An 18,995-nucleotide genomic window follows, 5' to 3' on the forward strand; every position below is an offset into this window, starting at 1 on the left:
TACAACCATCAAGATTGTCAGGTCCAACAGCAGATATCTTTGTTTCTTGGGACCTAGAACTAGTATCTCTGTTTTGTCCGAATTTAAAAGTAAAACGATTGCCTCCATCCACTTCCTTATGTCTGAAACACATGCTTCCAGGGTAGGCAATTTTGGGCCTTCACCATGTTTCATCGAACTGTACAGCTGTGTTTCATCTGCATAGCAGTGAAAGTTGACATTGTGTTTCCAAATGACATCACCAAGAGGTAGTGTACATATATACATATAGTGAAAACAATAGTGGTCCTAAAATGGAACCTTGTGGAACGCCATAACGTACAATTGATTTGTCAGAGGACAAACCATCCACAGAGATGAACTGATATCTTTCTGACAGATAAGATCTAAACCAGGCAAGAACTTGTCCGTGTAGACCAGGTGTGGGCAACTCCAGTCCTCTTGATTGGTGTCACACTTTTCCCCCATCCCTAGCAAACACAGCTGATTAATCAAATTGCATTCTAAATTGAAGATCATGATTAGTTAATTATTGGAGTCAGGTGTGTTAGCTGGGACTGGGGCAAATCTTTGACACCAATCAGGCACTCGAGGACTGGAATTGCCCACCCCTGGTGTAGACCAATTAGGGTTTCTAATCTCTCCAAAAGAATGTGGTGATCAATGGTGTCAAAAGCAGCACTAAGGTCTCGGAACACGAGGAGAGATGCAGAGCCTTGATCCGACGAACCATTATAACGTAATTTACCACCTTCATGAGTGCAGTCTCAGTGCTATGATGGGGTCGAAAACCAGACTGAAGCATTTCATATACATTATTTGTCTTCAGGAAGGCAGTGAGTTGCTGTGCAACAGCGTTTTTTTTTAGGTATGGAAGATTCAATTGAGGCCGATAGTTTAAAACATTTCCAGGTTTGGCTTTTTCAAGAGAGGCTTTATTACTGCCACTTTTAGTGAGTTTGTACACATCCAGTGGATAGAGAGCCGTTTATTATGTTCAACATAGGAGGGCCAAGCACAGGAAGCAGCTTTTTCAGTAGTTTAGTTGGAATAGGGTCCAGTATGCAGCTTGACGGTTTAGAGGCCATGACTATATTCATGAATGTGTCGAGATACAGGATTAAAAAACTTAGTGTCTCCATTGATCCTAGGTCTTGGCAGTTCTGTGCAGACTCCGGATAACTGAGCTTTGGAGAAATATGCAGATTCAACGAGGAGTCTGTAGTTAGCTTTCTAACGATCATGATGTTTTCATCAAAGAAGTTCATGAATTTATCACTGCTGAAGTGAATCCTGTCCTCTCTTGTTGAATGTTGCTTTTTAGTTAGCTTTGTGACAGTATCAAAAAGAAACGTTGGATTGTTCTTATTCTCCTCAATTAGGTTGGAGAAATAGGATGATTGAGCAGCAGTAAGGGCTATTTGATATTGTACGATACTGTTTTTCCAAGCTAGACGGAAGACTTCCAGTTTGGTGGAGCGCCATTTTTGTTCCAATTTTCTGGAAGCTTGCTTCAGGACTTGGGTATTTTCTGTATACCAGCAAGTAAACCTCTTGTGACAAATGTTGTTTGTTTTTAGGGGTGCGACTGCTTCTAGGGTATAACGCATTGTTAAGTTTAGATCCTTAGGTGGTTAACCGATTTTTGTACTCCGACATCCTTGGGTAGGAGGAGGGAGTATGGAAGGGCATCTAGAAATCTTTGGGTTGTCCGAGAATTTATAAACAAAAAACCAAAAAATACTGTGTTACTTGCATTAAGTACCAATTTCAGTTCAACAAAGTCTTTCTGCAGGGCAATAAAGACAGATTGAAGTTCTGAAAGAGCCTAGTCAGCTGTGGGGGCAATAGCATACACCACAGTGTCATCTGCATACAGGTGAAAGTATATATATTTTTTACAGATAAACCAATATTTGGTCATTTAAATAGTGAAATGAACCGGACCAAGAATCGATCCCTGTGGGACACCCTTTGTTATGTCAAGAAACACCGATTTTTGCACCGTTAGAAAAAACTACTGTTCTGTCCTTTAAATAATTTTCAAACTAGATACACGCAGCCTGGTCCAGGCCAATTGATTAAACTAGTGTAGAGAGTTTGAAAATGGAGAGAATTATTTAGGTCACACTGGTCACCACCTTTGTGAAGGGGGAATACAGTGGGGAGAACAAGTATTTGATACACTGCCGATTTTACAGGTTATCCTACTTACAAAGCATGTAGAGGTCTGTAATTTTTAACAAAAATCCAGAAAATCACATTGTATGATTTTTAAGTAATTCATTTGCATTTTATCTCTCACAGTTGAAGTGTACCTATGATAAAAATTACAGACCTCTACATGCTTTATAAGTAGGAAAACGTGCAAAATCGGCAGTGTTAAAAATTATTGTTCTCCCCACTGTATATGGGCCGCCTTCCAGACCTTGCCGAGATAAAATGCTGATTAAAAACATCATTTATTTAAAAAAAATCTCAGTAGTGATGCCAGTCTGACACAACTTTCTTAGGCAAGTAATGAGAGTAATTTGATCCGCTTTAGACGGATCACCAGCAGAGTCTGAGATAAAACTTAGAAAGTATCTAGGTTTAGCTTTCGTGATCGAGGAAATGCATCTATTTCTCAATTTCCTGAAAAACTGCCAGTCAGTTTTTCTAGCCTTGGCCCAAGCCTGATTTATCATCATAACAAGATCTGAAAGTTCTGTAGAGAACCAAGGATTTGTTATATTTTTACTCTAAGGCGTTTAACGGGAGCGTGTTTGTCTGCCAGAGAGATAACTTAGAAATAGCACTCCCCCATATTTTGGTTAGGCTTGCCCCTGCCCTCCAATGCCCCTCCCCCCTGTGTTTTGGTGAGGCCTGCCTCCCCCTCCCATGTACTCCCCCATATTTTGTTGAGGCTTGTGTCTGCCCTCCCATGCACCCCAACCTCATATTTTGGTGAGGCCTGCCTCCCCCTCTCATATTTTGGTGATTCTTGCCTTGCAGATATGCATCCCAGCCCGCCCCAGCATGGGGTGTGCAAATGGCATGATTTCATGATTTAGAAACTCTGACGAACCATCCTTCTCCTTCCTGCATTACACACCTCAGTAGCCTGCAGTCCACTTCCTAGCAATTAGCGCTCACTTCATTACATGTTGGGTTGTTCCTAATGTAGCTCCTGTGTTTATGCACTATTACCTTGATGGATGTCTATCCCACAATTAGACATAATTGGCATATCAATATGCAGAAGCTAAATGGATTAACCTTCTCTAAAACTAATGAGCACTCCCATGACCAGCTGGGGAATGGACCAGAATTAGCATTTGTCATTTTTAGGGGTTTGATGATAATATAGAAATAAATAATTTAATAAGGGGTTAGGGGGGTATTTTCTTTGTCTTTGTTAACTTAACCCCAAGATTGTATGCATGTAAAATATGTATTAAATTTAGAGATACTCTACTAAGTAACAGGGATTGTTGATAATATTGGTTCATGCAGTAACATATTAAAACAGGCGGCATGAAAAGGTTTGCACAACAATGCTACAATACTACTATCAACCTTATACTACCAGTATACTGTACATCCTTATGCCATTGGAAATATATCTGATTCACTGATTCCTTCTAGTCTAGTTGCTAGTTTGGGCACCGCTCCAGTGAGAAGCGTTAGCTACCTAGCTGATTAGTTACAGAGAATATTCACCGACCGACCTGACTGTGTTCAGTACCTTCTAACCCTGATTTCCGTGCATTCATTTTCAGAACTCTTTGTAATCTAATCACCGGCAGCAGCCTTGGTGGTGCTGGGTTTGGTTGATGCTTTGTGGGTGTTCCTGTATATACCCTGAAAATCCAGGAGGACGCATTGATTCGTGTTCTCTGCCAGATTCCCGTATTGAGGGGAGGTGTGTGTGTGTGTGTGTGTGTGTGTGTGTGTGTGTGTGTGTGTGTGTGTGTGTGTGTGTGTGTGTGTGTGTCAGCTGAATCACCATCAGCAAAGAGTCTTGTTAAACATCTGGCCTCTGACACCAGGGAGACTCAGATACCGGCAGCTTTAGCAGAGCGATCCGTCTACCGTGCCAAACACCGAAACACATCTGACAACCTGCTCAAGTAGCAGCATACTGCATGATTCATTCTGGATATACTTTCTTCTTTTAGGAAACAGAAGTATTGGAAGAAGAGATATCATTGCAGTGTTGCAGCATTAAAAATGCTGAAAGAAGAGGAATGATTGCCTTGTTGAAATGTATATATTTTATCACTTGCCGAAGTGGGTGAAATATTTTAGACATAATACGAAGACGTATAAGACAATGGTTATTAGCCATATGGAATAAATATGATATACTAATACTGTACTTTAAAAAAAAATCTAATCAGCCTTGACTGTTTAGCTCAGATTGTTTATGTCAGAAAATTCAGAAACACCTCCTTCCTTTTGCACCTAACATCATCCAGGTTATGACCCATCCGTGTCCTTGGATTAGGCCTGGGGTATTGTTGCAGGGCTCATTACATAGACTGCCTGTGATATGAGCTTGAAATTCACATCAAGTGACAGATGTAAAGCTTGACTAATTCACACTGACACTTGGCATGAAGATACTGAAATGGCAGACTTCGTCTCCGACTGTTTGTGTTCCGACACTAAGCAACTGATTTGGACAACCGCTGCCTCAGTGTGCACAGACGTGGTGGATTTGAAATACTTCTATTTTGTCACTTTTGTCACATTGCTCTCCTCTCTCTCTCTCTCTCCCCCTCTCTTCCTCCCTCTCTCCCTCTTTCTACAAGGACATGTTAAACTTAGCTCCCCAGTCAGTGCTCAGGGCAGTGAGTAGCATAGCGGTGGTCCTGCCAGCAGACTGCAGGTACGGTAATAGGGATTGAGAGCTGTATGCGTCAACCTTAATTACCTTAAATAGCAGCCCCTCAGGCTTCTTTCTACACTCTGTGTGTCTCTGATTTGACAGATTGAAAAGGTAGCAAGAGAGGCGAGGTATGAGACTTTTCAGCCTATTAATCAATTGTACAGGAACTAAACCATGACCGCCAACCCCAGATAGGGAACTTTAGTGACCATTTCTCCAGAAAGGTCTGGTCATACTATTGTAGCTAGCTTCACTAAGGACTGATTCCTTAGTCGTATTCCTAAATGACATGCAGCAATGGTTACCGGTATTCATTTCTAGCTTAGGTATTCTGTCTCAAGCTGGTGACCTTATTCTGAGCATCATAGTGGTTTGGAAATCAAATAAAGATTTCCCTATACTGTATATCTCAAATCATGCCAATTTACCTGGTCTTACATGTTCCAGATTCAGTTTGAAGCATTGCACTTTTATCCCACTCATATAGGTCCATTTTCTGTCCGGCGGCAGCCATACTAGCTCTGTGAGAAATGGACAATAAGTTGCAGCTTTAAGTTATCAAAGAGATCCATCAAAGGGCTTTACACTTTTCAAGAAGTGGATAAAAGGCTTGTTTTCAGCCAGAAAAGTAGCTTGTTGGGAAGAGAGAAAAAAGAAACCGCTTTCATAAATAAGAGAAAAGGAGAAATAAGAAATATAAGGCTAAATGGAAGGGAGTGCTTAAGAAAAGAAAGCTGGCTGGCTTTTCTTTTTTTCATGTTCAAATGATTTCAATCCCAAATCACATCCTATAACCTTGTTAGCATCTGAGCTGATTTCCATATTAACAACCTCTTCAGAACCCTAAAAGTCTTGAATAATTGACAACAAATGAAATGTTTTGATTGTCGCCGGTCGGAGCATAGCATGTTTAATGTTTTATACGTGGCTGGCTGCTTCCTCCTAGCTAATTATGCAGATGATGCATTTGTCGGCTAGCTAGACCCCCGTCCCTTCCTGTCCCTTCCTCTCCCTCCGATCTGTCGGTACTTGGTTCAACGTTTTCAGACTGTAGCGCACACACACACACACACGCACATACATCTGAGCTAGTAATTAACTAGTAGGGGAATGCTCAATGACCTGCACCAGAGTCAAACGTCTGCCAATTCAGCCATTGTTTAGCCACAGAAGTATTGGGATAATTAAAATGTTAAATGAGCTCATAGTTAAAAAGGGAACAGTCTTATTTATAGTGATGGTGTTGTAATAGCTAGGTCAGCATAGGAGAGGACTGAGTTATTGATGACACACACACACAGAGAGTTATTGACGACTGTCTGTCAAAGCCATTTACTGCATTTAATCTAAATGTCTTAGTATGATGTTATTATTTATGTGGACAGTACACACAGAGGAGGTGTAGAGTTACAGTTAATTTAACATGGATTGATTGAGGATACAACTGCTGATATGGGATGACAGCGATCATGTCCAAAGGAGACAGATAGCGAGAGAGCTTGCGTGTGTTCTATAAGTGGATGCATGTGTAAGCTTATTTGTGTGTGTGTGTGTGTGTGTGTGCATCCATATGTGAGTGTCTCTGCATATACTGTATGTGTTTGAAACAGATGAGAGTCAGTGCCCAGTCAGGTCTGAGTATGTATCCTGAAGACACTGTCAGGCAGGATTGATTTCCACTTTCCCATTTTATACAAGTGTTCCTGTAATACAGCTGACCCCCACATTGCGTTACCTTGTCATTCTGCGAGACAGATCAAAGAGAGGATGAGCTGGAAATAGCCGGACTGTGACCTTGAACTCAGAGCAGAACGGAGGAGTGACAGAGGAAGTGAGGAGTGACACACACACACAAGCATGCTACCCCCCAACAGCACACACCGCACACACACCACACAGAGCAAAATAGGACAATTCTGTTACTGATTTTTTGCCATGGGAACAGTAGAGGGCAGACCAACACTGTTAAAAATAGGAAAAAATGGCTGGATTTTGGCTGAACACAAACACATTGGTTTTCTCTGAAACCGAGTGTTGGGTTTAACATTCTAAGTCTCAACTGACCTGGCTGTAAACAGATATGTTAAATATCAAATATATTTGTTAAATATATATGTATATCATGATTGATACATATAGTGAACTACACTGAGTACTAAACATGACAACAAAACATTACGAATACCTGCTCTTTCAATGACCTGGATTCACCTGTTCAGTCTATGATTCAGTGTAGATGAAGGGGAGGAGACAGGTTAAAGAAGGGTTTTTAAGCCTTAAGATAATTGAGACATGGAATGGGTGTGTGCCATTCAGAAGGGGAATGGGCAAGACAAAATATTGTAGTTCCTTTGAACGGGGCATGGTAGTAATGGCGGGCCAGTGCTGTTTAAGATGAGATAGGACAATTGTTTGTATTTTTATGAGCATGCCCTTTTTATTTCTGTTACAGCATATTGGATGTCTGCCATTCAGATTCCATTCACCCAGCACAATGTAACATCCACAGGTTTAGGCTACTACATGATACTAACATTTTCCCTATACCCATCATGATGTGGCTACAACCTAGCCCAACGAATGAAAGTTTACAACTTGGGGGAAACAGGTCAAGAGGTGACAGACATTGACACATTCAATACCGCCTTGCACACTCTTGCCTGTATCTTGCTGATCTTTGGTGTAATCATTAGTCTGACAGTTGCAATGGAAGTTTCTATTGGACAAATTCAGGTATGTTTTCCTTCTTGTGTTCCATTTGCTTCTATTTTAAAATAAGTTTTAATCGGTGGAATGAATACACACAAACACAGAACGAGCAGCCTCGTATAAAGGGCATGGTTACTTTGCTCATTACATTTATAATTCCTTCTCTCATCCACACTCCTTCCGCCGCTCACCTTTGCCCTTTGCTTGTGGACTTCAGTGCACAAGACAACAGCTGCATGTGACCAGGCGAGAACCTTTACAAGCCAAACTTTCATACCATAACCGCTACACACAGCCTACATTGTTTTCACCATATTAATGTCATAGTCAACATAGCTACTAGAACTAACGCGCTAGTAAACCAATCATTGAGTACAGTATACAATCATGCAGTACAGTATACAGCAAGCAGTTTAGCAGTTTCACCAGCAGGCCCCGGTGGCAATAAATTAATGAAACCCGAAGCTTACATTGACTAGGAAGAGATCCAGTGTTGGATAGCCATAGCCAGCTAGCTAACATAGCATCCCTCTCTGTTTGAGCCAGGTGTTTGAGTAGGCTAAACTAGCTAAATTCATTTTCTAGCTAAGTCAGTGAAAGTGAAACAAAATACAGTTGAAGTCGTAAGTTTACATACACTTAGGTTGGAGTCATGAAAACTTGTTTTTCAACCACTCCACAAAGTTCTTGTTAACAAACTTTAGTTTTGGCAAGTCGTTTAGGACATACACTTTGTGCAAGACACAAGTATTTTTTCCAACAAATGTTTACAGACAGATTATTTCACTTATGATTCACTGTATCACAATTCTAGTGGGTCAGAAGTTTACATGCACTAAGTTGACTGTGCCTTTGAACAGCTTGGAAAATTCCAGAAAAGTATGTCTTCAGAAGCTTCTGAGAGACTAATTGACATTGTTTGAGTTAATTGGAGGTGTACCTGTGGGTGTAGTTCAAGGCCTACCTTCAAACTCAGTGCCTTTTTGCTTGACATCATGGGAAAATCAAAATAAATCAGCCAAGACATCAGAAAAAATATTGTAGACCTCAACAAATCTGGTTCATCCTTGGGAGCAATTTCCAAATGCCTGAAGGTACCACGTTCATCTGTACAAACAATAATACACAAGTATAAACACCATGGGACCACGCAGCCGGCATACCGCTCAGGAAGGAGACGCATTCTGTCTCCTAGAGATGAACGTACTTGGTGCGAAAAGTGCAAACCAATCCCAGAACAACAGCAAAGGACCTTGTGAAGATGCTGGAGGAAACCGATACAAAAGTACCTACATCCACAGTAAAACGAGTCCTATATCTACATAGCCTGAAAGGCCGCTCAGCAAGAAAGAAGCCACTACTCCAAAATCGCCATAAAAATTCCAGAATACGTTTTGCAACTGCACATGGGGACAAAGATCGTACTTTTTGGAGGAATGTCCTCTGGTCTGATGAAGCAAAAATAGAACTGTTTGGCCATAATGCCCATTTCTATGTTTGGAGGAAAAAGGGGGAGGCTTGCAAACCGAAAAACACCATCCCAACCGTGAAGCATGGGGGTGGCATCATCATGTTGTGTGGGTGCCTTGCTGCAGGAGGGACTGGTGCACTTCACAAAATAGATGGCAAGGAAAATTATGTGGATATACGGAAGCAAAATCTCAAGACATGGAAGTTAAAGCTTGGTCACAAATGGGTATTCCAAACGGACAATACCCCAAGCATACTTCCAAAGTTGTGGCGAAATGGCTTAAGGACAACAAAGTCATGGTATTGGAGTGGCCACCACAAAGCCTTGACCTCAATCCTATAGACAATTTGTGGGCAGAACTGAAAAAGCGTTTGCGAGCAAGGAGGCCTACAAACCTGACTCAGTTACACCAGCTCTGTCAGAAGGAATGGGGCAACTTATTGTGGGAAGCTTTTAGAAGGCTACCTGAAACATTTGACCCAAGTTAAACAATTTGAAGGCAATGCTACCAAATACTAATTGAGTGTATGTAAACTTCTGACCTACTGGCAATGTGATGAAAGAAATAAATGCTGAAATAAATCATTCTCTATACTATTATTCGGACATTTCACATTCTTAAAATAAGGTGGTGATCCTAACTGACCTAAAATAAGGATTTTTGGATTACTTGGATTAAATGTCAGGAATTGTGAAAAACTGAGTTTAAATGTACTTGGCTAAGGTGCATGTAAACTTTCGACTTAAAACTTCTTGCTCCTACTTGAGACGCAGATGTCTCAAGTAGACACCTGGAAATGCAAATGTGCTACGCTAAATGCTAAATGTACTCGTTAAAACTCAAACGTTCATCAAAATGCACATGCTGGGTATTGAATTAAAGCTACACTCGTTGTGAACCTAGCCAACAAGTCAGATTTTTAAAATGCTTTTCGGCGAAAGCATGAGAAGCTATTATCTGATAGCATGCAACACCCCAAAATGCCTGAATGCGACGTAAACAAAGATTTAGCTTAGCCGGCGCTACACAAAACGCAGAAATAAAATATAAAACATTCATTACCTTTGACAAGCTTCTTTCTTTGCACTCCTATATGCCCCATAAACATCACTATTGGGTCTTTTTTTCGTTTAAATCGGTCCATATATACCCAAAATAGCTTTCTATGGAAGCTGTGTGATTCAGAAAAAAACATTGTTTTAAAACGCTGCGTCATTTTTTAAAATTAAAAAAGTCGACGATAAACTTTCACAAAACACTTTGAAATACTTTTGTAATCCAACTTTAGGTATTAGTAAACGTTTATAATCTATCAAAATGATTACAGGGCGATGTGTATTCAATAGCTCCTCGTCTTCAAATCAATGGCTGCCAATGTGCACATTCAAAACATCCTGTTGGAGACCGGAAGAAATTGAATCCAGTTAGTTGGATTTACCAACAAAAAAGTCCCTGGAAAATGACGACAATGGCAACATCGTGTGGAATCTGTAGGAATTGCATGCAGGTCCATAATTAATTTTGTGCCCTTTTAACAAACCATGAAAGTGACGCATGGAAATTATTTTTAGCTTTCAGAGAGCAGTTTTTCTTGCGCTTTTCGATGAAACACACAATCTGTTATAGTCACAGCCATGATTTAACCAGTTTTAGAAACATCAGAGTGTTTTCTATCCACACATACTAATCATATGCATATACTATATTCCTGGCATGAGTAGCAGGACGCTGAAAAGTTGTGCGATTTTTAACAGAATGTTCGAAAAAGGAAGGGGTAGACTTAAGAGGATTTATTAAACTGTAGCTAGCTCTCTCTCTTTCTCTTTCTCTCTCTCTCTCGATATCTTTCTCTAGCTTCTCCTTAATTTCCCTTTAATATTTTCTTTCTCTTTGAGTCAACTAATCACCAAATTTTATGAACTGCAGTGTTAGCTAGCTGTAGTTTATGCTTTCAGTACTAGATTAATTCTCTGAACCTTTGATTGGGTGGACAACATATTACTTAAATACATGCTGCAAGAGCTCTGATAGGTTGAAGGATGTCCTCCGGAAGTTGTCATAATTAGTGTACGTCTATGGAAGGGGACGAGAACCATGAGCCTCCAAGGTTTTGTATTGAAGTCATTGTACCCAGAGGAGGACTGAAGCGAACTGCCCTCCAGCTACAACATGGTGCTACCCTACAGAGTTCTGCTGAGGCTACTGTAGACCTTCATTGAAAAACAGTGTGTTTTAATCAATTATTTGGTGATGTGAATATATTTAGTATAGTTTTATCAAAAAATAATACTTTTTAAAATATTTAACTATTTAAAAAATTTTGAAATTCACTGAGAAGGACGGTCCTCTCCTTCCTCTGCCGAGGAGCCTCCACTGGCTAGTAGGTGCCAGGCGCACCGGTTTGTGTCAAGAAGTGCTGGGGTTTTCACGCTCAACAGTTTCCCTTGTGAATCAAGAATGGTCCACCAGCCAATGGACATCCAGCCAACTTGACACAACTGTGGGAAGCATTGGAGTCAACATGGGCCAGCATCCCTGTGGAACGCTTTCGAACACCTTGTGGAGTCCATGCCCCGATGAATTGAGGCTGTTCTGTGGGCAAAAGGGGGCAGTACAACTCAATATTAGGAGCGCCCTTAATGTTTTGTACACTCAGTGTATATGATTTAAAGCAAACTGTAAAAACAGACTGTCAAATCTGCTCCTAATAAGATAAGAGTCTTACAGAAACTGTAAGGTTGGAGTCCCGACTACACCAAACCGAGAGAGAACGAGGGGAATGAGAGCAAGAACTGGAGAGCCCCAGCTGTGAGAGACTGCTCTCTCTCTCTCGCTCTCTCTTCTCTCTCTGAGATATTTGGTTCATTATAGTTCCCTGGAGAGGCTGCATCCTGTGAGTGAGGCCAGTTGCCAGGCCTTTGCTTGCACCGTGGTGGAGAGAGACTGTCTTTAGGACACTGTTTGGCAGTTCCACAAGCACAGTTCCAAAAGACAACAGTAGTGCTGTGAGGGAGGTCGTGATGGAGAGGACATGTAGGTGTGAATCTGTGGACATCAGAAGCGTGTGGATGAGGTGCTGTTCGTGGTGGGAAAAGAACCCCAACCATGCTGTCATCTATATGAATGACCTACTATAATGGTGTTTTAATCGGGGCATGGTTCATACATTGGCCTTTCACTGTAACACATTTTTGAAAATGTTTTTCTGAATATTCTCGGGGAATATTTTTTCACAAGTACAGTATATTCTTCTTCATTTCCATAGCTTTGAACACTCAGATTTGACTGTGTCTCATTTAATTTAGCTCTAAGGTTTGTAGTAGTCTATTTTCTTCTCTCTCCTGCACAATTATGTCTCTAATATTTCCCATTGCTTAAGCTCGCTGCCGATTTTGGTTAGGAACTCATAAATAATTTACTGAAAGAGCGGCTGGAAATTCATGTGCAATTTGCAGCTGCTAAAATCCGGCTATTGTTTCCTGGGCTGTTCGACAGAACTACAGATAGAATCTGAGAATGTTAGACAGTCGCTTTGTACAACAGAGAACATGATCTAAAATTCTAACAGTCCCTCCCTGACAGGCCAGACAATCATTAGTGGGCGAACTGCAAGTCACTGTCCACTAAGGGCTACAAGCTGTCTCCAGCTATCATTTTATATACCAGAGAGACCCACATTTTCATAATATATTTTGATACTCTTTGGTCACATTTATGCTGTTTCACCGTTAAAGCGTGTTGAATTAAACAATGCTATGTACTGAATAATTTAATATGAGCATTATGGCATATCCTATTTGTATCGACTGCAGTCTCCCTACTGCAACATATTTTCACTCTAACATAAATACATAATATTGAGCAGTTTTACTTTTACCCCACCAACCTAAATCTTCATGAAGGTAGTTTTACTGATTTTATATGATTATTTTAAGAACTTATTTGCCCCTGAAATAATCCTGAATGTCTATGTTAAAGTGTGATATTGTTTACCGTGGTTCTTCTGGGGTAGAGGAGTTAAGGTTAGGGATATAGCATGGGGGTGAATAGTCCCTGCCGGCAGCTCCAGGTGCAAACTATCCCTCAGTGGCTCCTCGGTCCGGGTAAATACACCCTCACAGTCTGATATCTCCTCGCCTGGACAGGTGGCCAGTCCTCTGGTTTAGAGGTTCCCCCCTTCCCTCTCCCCTCGTCCTTCTCCCCTCTGTCTCTCTCCCCTCTGTCTCCCCTCATCCCTCTTCCCCTCTGTCTCCTCACCCAGCACCCCTGAATCTGATACACTGTGGGGAACCCAGCCAAGCCTGGCAGCGGATAAATGACCCCACAATCCACCATCTTAACTGTTGTCGTACGCAGCAAACAGGAGACGGCTCTATAGTAGAGTGTGCTTGTGTGTGTGTTTGACGGCTATGGGGAAATAAAACAACATTTCCTCCCCAGCAGCTCCCAGCTCCCTTCCTATACCCTGACCTATTTTGAGGATGTATCTCTTAACAGAAAGATTAAGGCTGTTTAATGGTAGGTGACACAGCAGTGTCCTGCAGTGATTTTCTTGCTTAATCCTTAACATCTTCGGTAAAAGAGCTTTCAGAAGAAATTTTGTGATTTTTTGGCATGCACCCCTTGAGGGAATGCGGGATTGTCAGAGTGCATTTTTCGATTCTTGGAAGCTATTCCTCAGGAGAGTCATGGAGGGCTTCTCCCTTCAGTGAGTTAGGTAAGAGAGTCAGGAATAGTTGCCAAAGTAATTCCACCTAAAGCTCTGTTGGAAATTACAAAATGTTTCTTCTATATTAGTCTGTCACCTTGCCTCAAACGTCTCTGGAAACACTATAAAACGAAGACCACTGAAGTGAAGCATTTCCTTACGAGGGGCTCTTAAGAAGAGGAGGCGATGTCCTGGGGCTATTTGGTGCCATGCTCAGAGACTCACAGATGAGGCCAGGGGATGTTTAGCAGCTACTGGGCTGTGACCATGTTGTGAAGCTGCCTGTGTGTCCTGGAAGCAGAATCAGATGCCCACTCTGGCCCTTATCCTATCCTCCTCTCAGGAATTAACAAATACAACAAAATAGTATTTTCTTGCCAAACACATGTGAAGTTACATGCCAAGCTTTCTCAAAGTTGTTTTGTCAAATCAAATCAAATTTTATGGTTAGCAGATGTTAATGCGAGAGCAGCGAAATGCTTGTGCTTCTAGTTCCCGCAGTGCAGTAATATCAAACAGGTCATCTAACAATCCACAACAACTTCCTAATACACACAAATCTAAAGGGGTGAATGAGAATATGTACATGCAAGTATATGGATGAGAGTGGCCGAGCGGCATAGGCAAGGTGCAATAGATGGTATAAAATACAGTATATACAGTATATATGAGTAATGTAAGATATGTAAACATTAGAAATAAAATACAGTATTTACATGTGATATGAGAATGTAAGATTTGTAAACATCATTAAAGTGACATTATTTAGAGTGGCATTGTATAAAGTGACTAGTGATCAATTTATTAAATTGGCCAGTGATTGGGTCTCAATGTAGGCAGCAGCCTCTCTGAGTTAGTGATGGCTATTTAGCAGTCTGATGGCCTTGAGATAGAAGCTGTTTTTCAGTCTCTCGGTCCCAGCTTTGATGCACCTGTATTGACTTCGCCTTCTGGGTGGTAGCGGTATGAACAGGCAAGGGCTCGGGTGGTTGATGTCCTTGATGATCTTTTTGACCTTCCTGTGACATTGGGTGCCGTAGGTGTCAGGGAGGGCAGGTAGTTTGCCCCCGATGATATGTTGTGCAGACCGCACCACCCTCTGGAGAGCCTTGTGGTTGAGGGAGGTAGAGTTGCCGTACCAGGCAGTGATACAGCCCAACAGGATGCTCTCAATTGTGCATCTGTAAAAGTTTATCAGGGTTTTTCTTGTGACAAGCCAAATTTCTTCAGCCTCCTGAGGTTGAAGAGGCGCTGTTGCGCTTTCTTCACCACACTGTCTGTGTGGGTGGACCATTCAGTTTGTCTGTGATGTGTACGCCGAGGAACTTAAAACTTTCCACCTTCTCCACTGCTGCCCCTTCAATGTGGATAGGGGGGTGCTCCCTCTGCTGTTTCCTGAAGTCCACGGTCATCTCCTTTGTTTTGTTGAGTGCCCTCACCTCCGTCTCGCCGTTGTTGGTAATCAAGCCCCCTTCTGTTGTTTTGTCTGCAAACTTGGTGATTGAGTTGGAGGTGTGCATGGCCACGCAGTTGTGGGTGAAACAGGGAGTATAGGAGGGGGCTGAGCATGCACCCTTGTGGGACCACAGTGTTGAGGGTCAGTGAAGTGGAGATGTTGTTTCCTTCCTTCACCACCTGGGGGCGGCCCGTCAGAAAGTCCAGGACCCAATTGCACAGGGCGGGGTTGAGACCCAGGGCCTCCAGCTTGATGATAAGATTGGAGGGTACTATGGTGTTGAATGCTGAGTTGTAGTCAATGGACAGCATTCTTACATAGGTATTTATTTTGTCCAGATGGGATAGGGCAGTGCGCAGTGTTTTAGACCCTGCCACATACGTCTCGTATCTGAGCCATTGAATTGTGACTCCACCACCTTGTTCCTGTGGTTTGGAATTCTTGATAAGGGCAACATTATTATTAACATTAACATAATACATAGTCAGGTAAATGAATTGCCGTGGCCTCCCGAGTGGCACAGTGGTCTAAGGCACTGCATCGCAGTGCTAACTGTGTCCATACAGATCCTGGTTCGGTTCCAGGCTGTGTCACAGCCGGCCGTGACCTGGAGACCCATTAGGGGGCGTACAATTGTCCAAGTTAGTTTGGCCGGCCGGGATGTCCTTGTCCCATTGCGCTCTAGCGACTCTTGTGGCGGGCTGGGCGCATGCACGGTCGCCAGGTGCACGTTGTTTCCTCCGACACATTGGTGCGGCTGGCTTCCAGGTTAAGAGGTGTCAAGAAGCAGTGCGGCTTGGTGTGGTTGTGTTTCGGAAGACGCAAACCTTGGGAGAAAAATTATGATATTACCAAATAGCATTTCAAGATATACTATATTGTATACTGCACTAGTTGATCACATAGTACAACTATAGAAAACATTTCAACCTACATGACACTAGAATACAGTATGTTGATGTTTATAGTGAATTGTGAAGTAGTACAGCTGGAGAGCAGACTCCGAGTTATCCCAGCCGAAGAACAGCAGGCCAGGTTCAGAGAAAGAAATAGAGAGCAAATTGGCTGGTCCGTTGCTACTCCTCTCTTTAAGATATAAGGGGTTGACCTCTGTTCTTTCATCTGTAAGGCCTGTTGCTCTCCGTCTGTAAGGGCAATGTAGTGTAATGGCTCCAGGATCTTGGAAATTCCCCCAATCAAATGTTCTATTAACCCAGTGCCATGTTACCTAATTGAGACTGGATGTGGTTAGATACACCAGTTTGTCATTTCTACTTATCTTTGGTAATGTCCCAGCAAGCACATAACGCTCTGAGAACATATGTTCCTTAGAGCTTGGTGAGAGCGTGGTTGTCGCATGGTTATTTTGCGTACAACCTTCCCACGTTCTGGGAATGGTCCAGCATAGTTGCTTGGCTTTGGAACGTTCTCAGTACAATTAAGGAACTTGACAAAAATAACTTTATTTTCATGGTATTTCATTGACTTAACAGAACCTTTCCTAAAAGTTCAAACGTGGTTACATTTAATGACATTTTTAGTAATGTTCCAGGAACGTTCTCTAACTGGTTTGACATTGGGAATGTTCTCAAATAGTTCAGCGAACGTTAAGAAACAACATTCTTCTGTGGGAACTTCAATACAATTTCAATACTTAAGCATAATGTTTCCTAAAGATTTCCTCATGGTTCTATTTAAACGAATGTTCTCAAATTGTTCTGAGAATGTTAAGATTCTGTGGGAATTTTAGTAATTCAGCATAACGCTTCCTACACGTTTTCTCTGGGTTCTATTTAAAGTCATATTCTCAGAAAACTTTCCACAAAACCACATTTCTAACAAAGTTATTTAAAAACATATGCATTCCGCTCCCAGCATCAACAAACTCTCTCTCTCTCTCTCTCTCTCTCCTCATTCTTGTTAAGTGTGTTCAGGTGTGTTGGCTGCGCACACTGATCTTAATAAGTGCTTTTTTGAATAGACTAAAAATGAACAGCTTTGTATGAGTAAAAAAAAAACATGGCATGATACAGTAGCTCCACCCACAGTGGACTTATTCCCTGGATAGAGAACAGAAGATCATAGTTTCGAATATCGCTGATGCCGTGCCACAATAAAACATGTATGTGTTTGCAAGATTAATGCCCGAGCAAATTCATTTCCATGTGTCCTATCTGTACTTCAAAAGCTCAAAACAGTTAACCTAAGCTAGCAGGGTTATTAAAAGTCTAATTGAAACATTCAGTGAAAGTTATTTTTTTTTCAAAAACCTCCAAATAACCTATAATTTCTGTTCTCAGAACATTTTCAAAATGTTCTGTTTTACCAGAACATTTACCATTTACCAAATGTATGGCTTCATTCCCAGAACCAATGGGAAACCAAAAAACGTACTTTTCCACAACTTCCAAGGAACCAAATGTGCTAGCTGGGGGGCTATTATGTGTGATTTACTACAAGTGTCATATCAGGACATTTCTGACAGTTTGTGTAATTATTGAACAACTTCTGAGGTTTTATATTTGATTATGTTCAGATTAGATTGTCTTTTTGTTCTGAGAATGTCGACTTGTAAGTAATGCTTTTGATTTCCCGATTTTTAAGCAAGTTGAGATACCACTGTATATATACAGTGGGGCAAAAAAATATTTAGTCAGCCACCAATTGTGCAAGTTCTTTCACTTAAAAGAGAGAGGCCTGTAATTTTCATCATAGGTACACTTCAACTATGACAGACAAAATGAGAAATAAAATCCAGAAAATCAAATTGTAGGATTTTTAATGAATTTATTTGCAAATTATGGTGGAAAATAAGTATTTGGTCAATAACAAAAGTTTATCTCAATACTTTGTTATATACCCTTTGTTGGCAATGACAGAGGTCAAACGTTTTCACACTGTTGCTGGTATTTTGGCCCATTCCTCCATGCAGATCTCATCTAGAGCAATGATGTTTTGGGGCTGTTGCTGGGCAACACAGACTTTCAACTCCCTCCAAAGATTTTCTATGGGGTTGAGATCTGGAGACTGGCTAGGCCACTCCAGGACCTTGAAATGCTTCTTACGAAGCCACTCCTTCGTTGCCCGGGCGGTGTGTTTGGGATCATTGTCATGCTGAAAGACCCAGCCACGTTACATCTTCAATGCCCTTGCTGATGGAAGGAGGTTTTCACTCAAAATCTCCCGATACATGGCCCCATTCATTCTTTCCTTTACACGGATCAGTCGTCCTGGTCCCTTTGCAGAAAAACAGCCCAAAAGCATGATGTTTCCACCCCCATGCATCACAGTAGGTATGGTGTTCTTTGGATGCAACACAGCATTCTTTGTCCTCCAAACACGACGAGTTGAGTTTTTACCAAAAAATGTTGGTTTCATCTGACCATATGACATTCTCCCAATCTTCTTCTGGATCATCCAAATGCTCTCTAGCAAACTTCAGATGGGCCTGGTCATGTACTGGCTTAAGCAGGGGGACACGTCTGGCACTGCAGGATTTGAGTCCCTGGCGGCGTAGTGTGTTACTGATGGTAGGCTTTGTTACTTTGGTCCCAGCTCTCTGCAGGTCATTCACTAGGTCCCCCAGTTTGGTTCTGGGATTTTTGCTCACCGTTCTTGTGATCATTTTGACCCCACGGGGTGAGATCTTGCGTGGAGCCCCAGATCGAGGGAGATTATCAGTGGTCTTGTATGTCTTCCATTTCCTAATAATTGCTCCCACAGTTGATTTATTCAAACCAAGCTGCTTACCTATTGCAGATTCAGTCTTCCCAGCCT

This window comes from Oncorhynchus clarkii, chromosome 7, assembly GCF_045791955.1.
Source record: "Oncorhynchus clarkii lewisi isolate Uvic-CL-2024 chromosome 7, UVic_Ocla_1.0, whole genome shotgun sequence".
In the NCBI taxonomy this organism is placed as follows: domain Eukaryota; kingdom Metazoa; phylum Chordata; class Actinopteri; order Salmoniformes; family Salmonidae; genus Oncorhynchus; species Oncorhynchus clarkii.